The 11,816-nt window shown below is 38.1% G+C and overlaps 1 long non-coding RNA gene across 1 annotated transcript in view; it reads right to left on the bottom strand.

Moving 5' to 3' along the window:
• The window catches only part of LOC112678460 (uncharacterized), a 35,864-nt gene that overhangs the window by 1,938 nt on the left and 22,110 nt on the right, over positions 1-11,816 (bottom strand). The gene's annotated exons all lie outside the window — the stretch shown is intronic.

Here is an 11,816-nt window from a genome sequence, read left to right as displayed (position 1 = left end):
TAGATTAAGAGTAAGACATAACAGAAGTATTTTAGTATGCATGAAGGATGTGAACATGTTTATTTGCCTAGTATCATCTACATATTTTCAAATCATGTTTACAAATTTCGTTCAAAAATGTTGCTGGCTGACTATATCTTCATTGTCATGGCCATATCACATTTGTATTTTAGAAATATCTCCCGATATATAAAGTTGTCTGTGGTTTGATTTCAACCTTATTCACTAGCCCAGTGGTTCCGAAACTGAGCACTGAGTGCCTTTGGAGACTGCAAGAAAATTATTTTTTTAAATATATTTTTTATTGAAGTTCGATTTGCCAACATATAGTATAACACCCAGTGCTCATCCTGTCAAGTGCCCCCCTCAGTGCCCGTCACCCAGTCACCCTATCCCCCTGCATCCCCTTCCACTACCTCTTGTTCATTTCCTAGAGTTAGGAGTCTGTCATGTTTTGTCACCCTCTCTAATCTTTACCACTCATTTTCCCTCCTTTCCCCTATAATCCCTTTCACTATTTCTTATATTCCCCATATGAGTGAAACCATTTGATGCTTGTCCTCTGATTGACTTATTTCACTCAGCATAATACCCTCCAGGTCCTCCAGTTGAAGCAAATGGTGGGTATTTGTCGTTTCTAATGGCTGAGTAATATTCCGTTGTATGCATAGACCACATCTTCTTTATCCATTCATCTTTCAATGGACACTGAGGCTCCTTCCAGTTTGACTGCTGTGGACACTGCTGCTATAAATACTGGAGTGCAGGTGTCTCAGCTTTTCACTGCATCTGTATCTTGGGGTAAATCCCCAGTAGTGCAATTGCTGGGTCGAAGGGTAGCTCTATTTTTAACTCTTTGAGGAACCTCCACACAGTTTTCCAGAGTGGCTGCACCAGTTCACATTCCCACCAACAGTGCAAGAGGGTTCCCATTTCTCCACGTCCTCTCCAACATTTGTTGTTTCCTGTTTTATTAATTTTCGCCATTCTCACTGGTGTAAGCTGGGATCCCACTGTGGTTTTGATTTGTATTTCGCTGATGGCAAGTGATGCGGAATATTTTCTCATGTGCTTGTTGGCCATGCATATGTCTTCTTTGGTAAAATTTCTGTTCATGTCTTTTGCCCATTTCATGACTGGATTGTTTGTTTCTTGAGTGTTGAGTTTAATAAATTCTTTATAGATCTTGGATACTAGGCTTTTATCTGATATGTCATTGCAAATATCTTCTCCCATTCTGTAGGTTGTCTTTTAGTTTTGTTGACTGTTTCCTTTGCTGTGCAGAACCTTTTTATCTTGATTAAGTCCCAACAGTTCATTTCTGCTTTTGTTTCCCTTGCCTTCATAGGTGTATCTTGCAAGAAGTTGCTGTGGCCAAGTTCAAAAAGGGTGTTGCCTGTGTTCTCCTCTAGGATTTGGATGGATTCTTGTCTCACATTTAGATTTTTCAACCATTTTGAGTTTATCTTTGTGTATGGTGTAAGAGAATGGTCTAGTTTCATTCTTTTGCACGTGGCTGTCCAGTTTTTCCAGCACCATTTATTGAAGAGACTGTCCTTTTCCAGCGGATAGTCTTTCCTCCTTTGTCGAATATTAGTTGACCATAGAGTTGAGGGCCTATTTCTGGGTTCTCTATTCTGTTCCATTGATCTACTGCAAGAAAACTATAGGGGCAGTGCAGGAATGTTTTAAATTTATGAGTTCAAGATATTCTAAACTAAGTGCTACTAGTTAAGGACAGGCTACAGTTTCAACATTAGATGGTGACACAATCTGTTGAATAAATATCTTTGTGAAACTGGGATGTTGGCAGGAGCTCTGATAAAGTGCCAAATACTGCATGAAAACCAATGTGGAATGGGAAGCAGCATGGCTGTGTTCAATCTGATTCAAAGATCTGAGAGGCTCTAGGGTAGCCCGCCTGATACACACATTCCCCAAATAAGTAATTGTAGTTCTTTAAGAATGAAATAAATATTTTTTCTTTGTTGCAAATTAAATGTTATTTGAACTAAACATTAAATAACTAAATAAATCATTTGGATTAAATGCTATTTCATAAATGAAGCTTTTAGCTATTCCCTTTGGCCTCAAGGTGCCTGAAAAATGACTGAGATATGTAAGTTGCAATAAACCAAGATGTTTGGGACCCTTTGTTCCAGTCTCTTCCCTTAGTTTCTCATGTTTTCTTTGTTGAAGTCTCAGTGTTTTTAAAGTATATCCTGTTCTTTCATGGGTCCATGTCCTTGCATGTGTCTCTTTGACCTGGAGTTCACCCCTTATCTCCATTCTTCTTCTACCTGGAAATTTTTTTTAAAACCCTTGGAGACTCTTCTCAAATATCCTCTCCTCTGGGAAGCCTTCCCAGACCTCTCCAGGTGTGCTCACTTACCGAATTTTCAATGTTTCCAGGATGTCTAGTTTATTCCTTCACTTTCTGCCCCCTCAAATTTCATTGTGCTGAAATCTGTCTGGGTTACTGGACTTCCTTTCTCATTCTGAGTTCCACGATCACAGAAACCACATCTTAGCAGCTCTGTATCTCCAGCACAGCACCAGGTGCCTTGTGACAGACCGGTTAACTGCATGAGTAGACTGAAAGCTAACACAAGATATCTATTAAACTACCCTCTCTCTTTCAGAATGCACGTCCCCCCGCCACTGGAAGCAATTTACTATGGTAATATTGGAGAGTACTGTAAATAATCCTGATTGCAGTGCCCAGAAAGCTTTATAATCAGTCAGAGAGACCACGTGAATACAAACTGTGACCGTTTCAAAGGCAATTTCCTGACCACCACCTCAAAGCACATGTCAGACACAAAAGTTGTGCCAATCTATGAGCTCCAATTGAAATGATAGAGTTCACTGCAAGTTCAGCCTGAATTGGGCTTAAATGAAATGAAATTGATAGCAGATGAAAGCTCAACAGGTTGCAGAATAATTATATACTTGTTACGATGTTCTCACTAATTGGAGCACTAGCTCAGTGAACCTCATCTTCTGGAACTGCTACTGGGGTAACTGGCAGACACATCTGTTTGGTACGAATCTGCATATTTGCTCATTTGCCAAAAATGTAAAGTAGAGCCTTGAATTAGTTTCAGTTCACTTCATCACTTCCAAGCTGAAGAATCAGCGGAATATATTACAGTGCTTCTCCCCTCCCCTCGACATGCCAAATTACATCCACAAGCGAACATTCACAAAAGGCAACCTTAAAAAGCAGGCTGTCTGGAATGGTGATGGACAGAGACGCCTACACCCTCTGCATGAACATGTACTACTCTCATTTATCTAACTAGGGGCCCCGTGCTCATACCAAAGGGACGGCTGATAAAAAGACACTCTCTAGAAGCTCTTATTTTCAAGATGAAGGTGAAACTTGTATTTTCTTAAAGGAAGGCCCCTTTAGCTCATACTTCATTCCCTTTGGCAATGTGTGCATTCATAGATAAGTATTTTCCTCATGTCTTCAAAAGTTGTGCTTCTAACCGAATTAAAGTTTAACCTTCATTAATCCCGGTGGGGTTCTCTCTAAAATAACTGGTCGCAGTTACTTTAATGTCCTGTTCATTTTATTTTATCATGGTTCTCAAATTATAGTAATCCTCCCAACCCTTAGATTCAGTATAAAGCAATTTCATGTTTATATTGTACTTGGCAGACTCAGGTTATCTTCAAATATTCTACAGAAATAAAACTATCAGTCCACAGAGAAGTAATCACCTGGTGGAGATGAAAATGCTTTAAAAAGAGAGGGTGTCCTCTTCCTCTTTAAAATATCAATTGCAATGATGTCTCACGTTGCTCCTCGTGGTTAATATTTTTGGAACCTTTATTTCAGAGCATAAGGAGCAGTGAGTGACTGAGTTACTTTTGAGAGAGAAATTCATTTACAGGCTATGTCCTGAGCTTGCAGGGCCAGCTCCCCAAAACCGCTTCCAGAGAGACCGAAGCTCCTCCTTCCCTGGCTCCTACCTGTTTCCTCAAACTGGCACCACGTGTCAAGGATCAACTGGATCCTTCTTTGTGCCAGACACTTTCCGCTTGTTTAGCAGTGAAGAAGACAGACAATCTAATGGGAGACACAGAATGAAAGTAACTTACCCCATAGTATCAAGATCATTATGCAGTGATGATAAAAATTGCAACAAGGTGCTGAGAAAAGAACAATCTCTGGATATAGGGGCAGTGCTGGTAGTTAGGGAAAGCTTTTCTGAGCAGGTGTCAGATGAAGCCCAAGATGAGAAGGAGTGCACCTTGAAGGCACTGGGGGTAAGAGCCCCACAGGCAGAAGGAACAGTAGGTGCAAGGACCCTCAGGACTGACAACTGGAAATGTCTCTCCTCTCCATTCTGCATTCACCAGTGCCCCTGTCCTTTGTTTCACATTCATCTTTCATATATGTAAACTGACCGGAGATTCCATCTGGTAGACCTCCTGGCTGGGCCAAAAGGTTCTGGGTGTTCCAAAGAGCCATCCATACCTAATACCTAGAAGGCAGGGGTCTTAACAAATTGCATATACTAATATTTGGATTTTTATTCGTTTGTTTTAAAGATTTTATTTATTCATGAGAGACACAGAGAGAGAGACAGAGACAGAGACAGAGAAACATAGGTAGAGGGAGAAGCAGGCTCCATGCAGGAATCTGATGCTCAATTCCATCTCAGGACCATAGGATCACACCCTGAGCCGAAGGCAGATGTTCAACCACTGAGCCACCCAGGCGTCCTGCATATACTAATATTTGGATCCATGAAAACTGAAAGTATGAAGCTTTTCTAGGAGATACCTTCATGAGATCAGGGTTTGTGTTTTAACAGTAAGCCCTGGGAAACTTACAGACCTCTGAGACATGCCCCATTCTAACTTTCTACTTAAATAACAGTAAGTTCTGCACAAAGATGAAGAGTTGCTATTTTGCCTGTTTCATCCCTGAAATGTTGCTAGCCTCTTGAATTCTTTTGAGGTGAGGGATCTGGGTAAAAATCAGATGTAGCACTAATGGCTGTGTTCTTAGCCTGTGGCCTCCAAGGACCCCTGTGGCTGTGGGGACCCACAGCCATCTCATAGTGGCTGCCACCTGCCATCATCACATCTTTCATTCTTCCTACTCCAAGAGGATATTTCCCTAAGAAGAGGTAAAATGAGTAAGCCATAGTGACAGTGCATGTGGACAGCCTGTTGCCCCCTGGCTGGGGTAAGAATCAGAAGGACACGAAGATGGATCACTTTGCTTGGGGAATGGCCCTGGGTAAGGGCAATTTGTTGCTCTTCCAAATGCCTGAAGAATTCCCATTTTTGTTCAAGACCCATCCCTATTGACTTTTTATAAAATTTTGCTTGATCACATCTTATCTGCAGCCCCAAGGGCACTGTTAGTCTCGATGCAGTGAGATGGGTCCTTGCCCATCCCAATGAACTGAAGTGTATCTGACTATAAACTTAGATCCTTATTTGGACCTTGAGCTCATCTGTGTTTTGCTCATTTGACTATCTCAGAGTGCCTGCTCCAAAGATGTTTGCCATAAATGAATAAATGCATGCATGATGTATAATAAATATAGCTCCTCCAAAGCAATATCAGAAATGGCAGTGGAGCCCAACCTGCTATCATAACTAGAGGAGACAAGTGTCTTCCTCAGCAGAAGCCCCATGCATGTGAAGTAGGGCCCATTACCACTTAGGGCTGCTAATCTTTCATCCACCTAGACATTTTATTTTTCTCTGCTTTAGAAAATAAGAGGCAGAAGGTGGAGAAACTGATATTTTTTGATGAAAGAATAACATTATTTAATGGGTTAGCCTGCACAGTTCGTTTTGTTGCTGTAAAGTCTGTCCAAAGTGTGTGTTTCGGTGTTTCTGTCTTAGTAGCTTAGTAAGTGCAATATTCTGAGCAAAATGGAATCTTTCTTTGAAGGTTGAAGCTACTGTAATGCCTTGCAGTCATCATAACATCAAGACCCCTGCCCTGGTTTCTTCTGGAAAATGCATAGGAAATACAGCCAAGTTTTCACTAACCCCAGGGCATGACTGGCACAGTAATTTTTTGAATAAATCTTAAAATAATCTGGTTTCCTTATGACCATAGTTTCTCCCCCCAAGTTATAAGCTATAAAAAATTTGGATGGGTTTATGTTTCTGCTTAATCAAGGTTTACTGTCTGCCTTAAACTTAGTGCCAAGTGACATCCAGTAATCATTCTTTGTTTGGAGCATCCCAGCAGCCGAGAAGTCAAATTCATCACCAAGTGACAGTTTCACTCACATTCCAGAAGAGAGACAATTCATAAACCTCACATTTTTATTTATTTTTCTCTTACCCCCACCAGGGAATCCTCTAGCCTGATGCATCAGGAGATAGGGCATGACCTCCTATACTACTGTAATATTTCTTTAGTTGGTGTGCTTAGTGAGAAGACTCTGGAAAAATGGATATGGAGAGAACAGGATATATAATTCCTCTCTTCCTAGAATATGTCACAGTGGTAAGTGGATGATGAATGCTGATGAGCATCAAATACTTCCTCAATCAAGCCCTGCTTCTGGTGTGTGTGTGTGTGTGTGTGTGTGTGTGTGAAAGAGAGAGTGTATGTGTATTACAGCTGCCATCTGCAGTCTCTATTACTAAACCATCAGGATGATCACAAACAATCAAAGAAAAAATTGAAATGACATCAGATGCATTATTTTATCCATCTACAATATTAACTATGTGGTTTAGCAAAATATCCTGGAGCACATTTTGTCTTAATGTATCAGTGTCAATAGCTGCAAAGAATTTCTGAAATCAAAGTCACAGATGTGGACAGGTTTTCAGAAATGAATTATAACAAAATAATTCTCTTGACTGAAGGGTATATAGTAGAAATGGGCTTCATTTGATAATCAATCTTTTTGCTACCATCCAAATCTGAAGACAAAAATACCTGCATCAAACACTTACTTCCTGGGTACTTTGGTCAGGTTGTTAACTCTCCTAGAACCTTGGAAACCTGCCTTAAGTGGTTGTGGGGAGGAAAAAGCTGGAGAGTAAAGGTTAACAGGAGGAGAACACTGGACTTGGTGTCTGACCATCAAGCCTCACTTATTGACTGAGTAACATTGGATAAATTGCCATTGGATAAACTTCTCTGAGTCCCATACCCCCTTTTGATGGCTGTGGATAACAATATGCTCCTCACAGGATTGTTATGAGGAATTAGACAAAGATATTGAAGTAAGATGGTTGGAACACAGTAGGTGCTCCTAGGCTGTAAAGTCTGTTCACACTCTCCTCATAGCCTGAAGAAACTCTTCTTTATATAAGGATCAGATTAAATGACTCAAATCCAATTGCTCAGCTCAATTAAGAAATACTGAGTAATAAAAGTTGTTGTGAAAGTACTGTGTCAATATTAGTTATTATTAATGACAAAGTTTAATAATCAACAGACTGACTCTCCCACTGTAAAATCTCTGAAATTGTAAATCTCCCATTCTAAATCTCTAAGACATATAAGGTAAGTCTCAGGAATTGGCTAATAGGCAGCACTGCCTGGTGCCCAATGTCTGAAAACTTGTTTCATGTATTTTGTTTGGTTTTCAGTTGTTTCAGGTAGGATGATAAATACAATCCGTGTTACCCCATTATGGCTAGAAGTGGAGGCCTGACAGTGGTTTGTAATGAATTAAAGATGCACTTATTAAGAAAATAAAAAGAAGCATAGCTAAAAAGCCAGTATAAAAAATAAAATGGAATATTAAAAATTATTTGATTAACCCAAATGAAAGCAGGAAAGGAAGAATAGAAACAACAAAAATCATATGAACTAATGGAAAACAAGCAAAAAAAAAGGATAGATTAAAACCCAACTATATTAATAATTATAGTAAATGTAAATGGACCAAACATTCCACTTAATGAGACTGGATGAAAGTCAAAACTATGGTGAACATGGAGGTACTCTATCAGACTCTTTTTCAAAGAAGGACTTGCCCAGCTTGTCAGAAGTGGGCCTTCATATTTGCCACATATGCAGAGAACTACTTCACTCAAAGCATGCCCTTCCCAATGTGTTCCACATCTAATTACTGATTGAGGCAGAGGCATAAAGACCTGGCCCCTTCAGCCCAGTGTGGGAACTTTAACAAGCCATGTTATGCATCAGAGCTCCCTATCGGGTAGGCTGAAGCTCTGTCAAGGCTCAGTACAGTTTGACTTTTCCCTCTGCCCAATCCTGCTCACTCCCCTTCCTTTCTATTCACAGTTGCAGATTCCAACAAATACTCTGCACAGAAAACTCCAGCTCATCACCTACTTTTAGAGATTCCAGCTGATGACAAAGATCTAAAATCAAATGTCTCCAGAAAACAAAGCAAACAGACTAGAGAAAAACTGACAAATTAAAATCAGCTATTTGAAAATATTAATAAGCTTAATAAATTCTGATCAAGACCGATATGGAAAAGAGAGAAGGAACACCAATCGACAACATTAAGAATGAAAGAGAGGAAATCACTATAGATCCTATAGACATTTAGATTAAATCATAAGGGCATATTAAGAAAAACTTCATGCCAGTAAATTTAATAATTATATAAAATTAGCAAAGTCTTTGAAAAGCACAAATTACCAAAGCTCACTCAAGAAAAAATAGAAACTTTAGTTCTGTAGTCATTAAATAAGTTAAATTCATTACCACAAACCTTCCCATAAAGAAAATTTCAGGCCCCATGACTTAGCTGATGAAATCTGTCAGTTAATAAAGAAGAAAAACAAAATAATAACAATATTACAAAGCTATTTCAGCAAATAGAGGAAGAAGCACATCCTAATTCATATTAAGAGACCATCGTAAGCCTGATATCAAAACCTGGAAAACGTATTAATGTAAAGAAAATTACAGATCAATATTCTCCATGAACTTGGATGCAAAAATCCTTGACAAATTTTTAACAAGTTTATTCTAGCAATATATAAAAATGAAAATACATCATGAAGTGAGGTTTATACCAGGAATAAAAAGGTGATCCAAAATTTAAAAATATCAATCACCTTAATTCACCATATTATTAGAATGAAAGAGAAGCACTATATGATCATTTCAATAGATGTAGAAAAAGCACTCCATAAAATTCAGCACACATTCATGATAAAAATTCTCAGCCATATGGGACCAGAACAGATATTTCTCAACTTGATATGTCTGACATCTTAGTGGTGATATACTGAACACTTTCCCTCTAAGACAGGGAACAAGGCAAAAGTGCCCACTCATCACTTCTGTTCAACACTATTTTCTAGTCAATGAAATAAAGCAGGAAAAAAAAGGTACATAGATTGGAAAGCAAAAGAGAAAACTATCTTTACTTACAGATGACACAATTGCATATATAGAATATCATAAGGAATCTACCAAAATAAGAAAAACCTTTCAAAGTTAACAAGTGAATTTAAGAGGTCACAGGATATATACAAAATTATCAATATGCAAATCAGTATACAAAAATGGTACCATTTCTATGTACTAGCACCAAATAATTGGAAAATTAAATAATAAATTGCATTCACAATGACACTGGAAATCAGTAAACACCCAGGAGTAAATGAACAAATGATATACTTCCACTTGGAAAATTATCTTTAAGATATCCCACAGGTAACAGAAGGGCTCACAGGTTAAGTTGAAACATCAAATTAAAGCCCAAATCACAAAATCTGGGACTTCAGATTTCCAGTTCTGCATGTAAGGAGCTAGGAAAGTGCTCCTCTGTCCTAACGACAAGTAAGAAGCTGGACAGCCTGAAAAGTGAACAATCTGAAAGGCTACAAATTGTATGATTCCAAGTATATGACGTTCTGACAAAGGCAAAACTATGGAGTCGTGAAAACAAAACAAAACAAAACAAAAAACAAAACAGTGGTTGCAAGGGGGTTGGTGCAGGGGAAGGGATGAATAGGTGATACACTGAGGGTTTCTAGTGTAGTGAAAATACTGTATGATACTGTAATGATGGATACATGTCATTATACATTTGTCCAAACCCATAAAATGTAAAATACCAAAAGAGAATCACTGTGTTACCAGAGTTTGGGTGATTATGATGTGTCAGTACAGCTTCTTTAATCGTAACAAATGTACACACTGTGGGGGAGACTCGCAAGTGTGGGGGCAGGGAGAGATAAGGGAAATATTTGTATCTTCCCCTCAATTTTGCCATAAACTTAAAACTTCTCTAAGAAATTGTCTCAAATAAAAACAAAAAATAAAAAGCCACAGATCACTTGGTTTATGTAATTAATTAACAACACAAAGCAAAAAAAAAAAAAAAAAGCAAGGAAAAAGGTAACTGGGTATTTTAACACACTTTGGAGAGTTTGCAGGCAAATGGAAGGGCCACATTCTGGGCCATGCTATGTTCACTTGTTCTGCCTTATCAGCCTTCTCCACTGATGACATGGTTATAAGAACAAGAAATGAGGTTTGAGCAAGAGGACTCAAACACTGGACCAGTGACACGCCCTTGCTCAATTGAAGAGATGAAGGCACAATAAAACCTGGCCATCAGTGTAGTGTGCTATTAGCTTGTCAAACAGGCATAGGGTCTGTTTTTTTTGAGGTCACCATGGATGTCACTGATGGTGGTGAATTAAGGCCTTTCGAATATTGAGTGCTCATAAATATTTAGTGTATCCTGAATATTTTGAGCTTCTTTTATATTTACTACTGTATATGCCTCATACATGTTTAATATATGATGAATATTTAGCACCTCCAGTGTATTTAGTGTATTATGAATATGTAGTATTCAGGTGCTGCATGAACATTAGGCATTTTTTACTCTTTCCACCCTTTTTACCTATCTTTAGCACATATATGCGCTACTTTGTAACTATGTATCTTTATCTAACACATTTTATGAATCTTAACATTTTGTGAATTGTCTGTTCTAACAGAGATTTTGCTTGCTAAGTTATCTATACTTAAAATACTTTAAAAGTCTTTGCCAATGTTTTACAAATTACAAGCATTTTCATCTTTTTTAATGGAATTGAACATTTTCAAAATTTAATGTACTGCATGTGTAAGACCACTATCCTGAAATTATAAAATATTGCTGGGAGTAATTTAATCAGGTTTACATAAATGAGGATATATATACTACGTTCATATTTTTGGAAATCTCAATATTGATAAGATATCATATCTCCCCAAATTGGTGCATAGATTTAACAATTTCCATTAAAGAAATTCCAACAGGGGCAACCCTGTTGGCACTCCTCTCACTTCTGAGAGCTTTCTCTGTACCCTTGCTTAATAAAATTCTATTGTTTCTATCAAAAAAAAATTCTAAAAGGCTTTCTTTGGGGGGCAGGAGTAGAAATCTACAGTCTGACTCTAAAATCTATATGGCAATGCAAACTAATTTTGAAAAAGGAAAACAGTTGTAGGATCCAAACTACCTCATTTCAAAACTTACCGCAAATGAAACAAAACAAAACAAAACTTAACCTAAAGACAGTGGGATACTGGGTACATGTATACAATAGAGTCCAGAAATAGATTCACACATATATGCTCAACTGATTTTCAACAATGATGCCTAAATAATTCAATGTGGAACAAGATAATGTTCCCGTAGTTGGAGCTGGTTTAACTGAATAAAAAAATGCACTGCAACCCATACCTCACACTGTATATAAAATTTAATTTGACATGTATTTGTCCTAGAAGCAGAAGCTAAGAAAGAAAAAAAAATAGGAGAAAATCTTCATGACCTTGGAGTAGACAAGTATTTCTTAGATGCAAAAGACCAATACTAATAGAA

Source organism: Canis lupus, chromosome 29, assembly GCF_003254725.2.
Source record: "Canis lupus dingo isolate Sandy chromosome 29, ASM325472v2, whole genome shotgun sequence".
NCBI classification, from domain to species: domain Eukaryota; kingdom Metazoa; phylum Chordata; class Mammalia; order Carnivora; family Canidae; genus Canis; species Canis lupus.
This window is presented reverse-complemented; position numbering and strand designations above follow the sequence as displayed.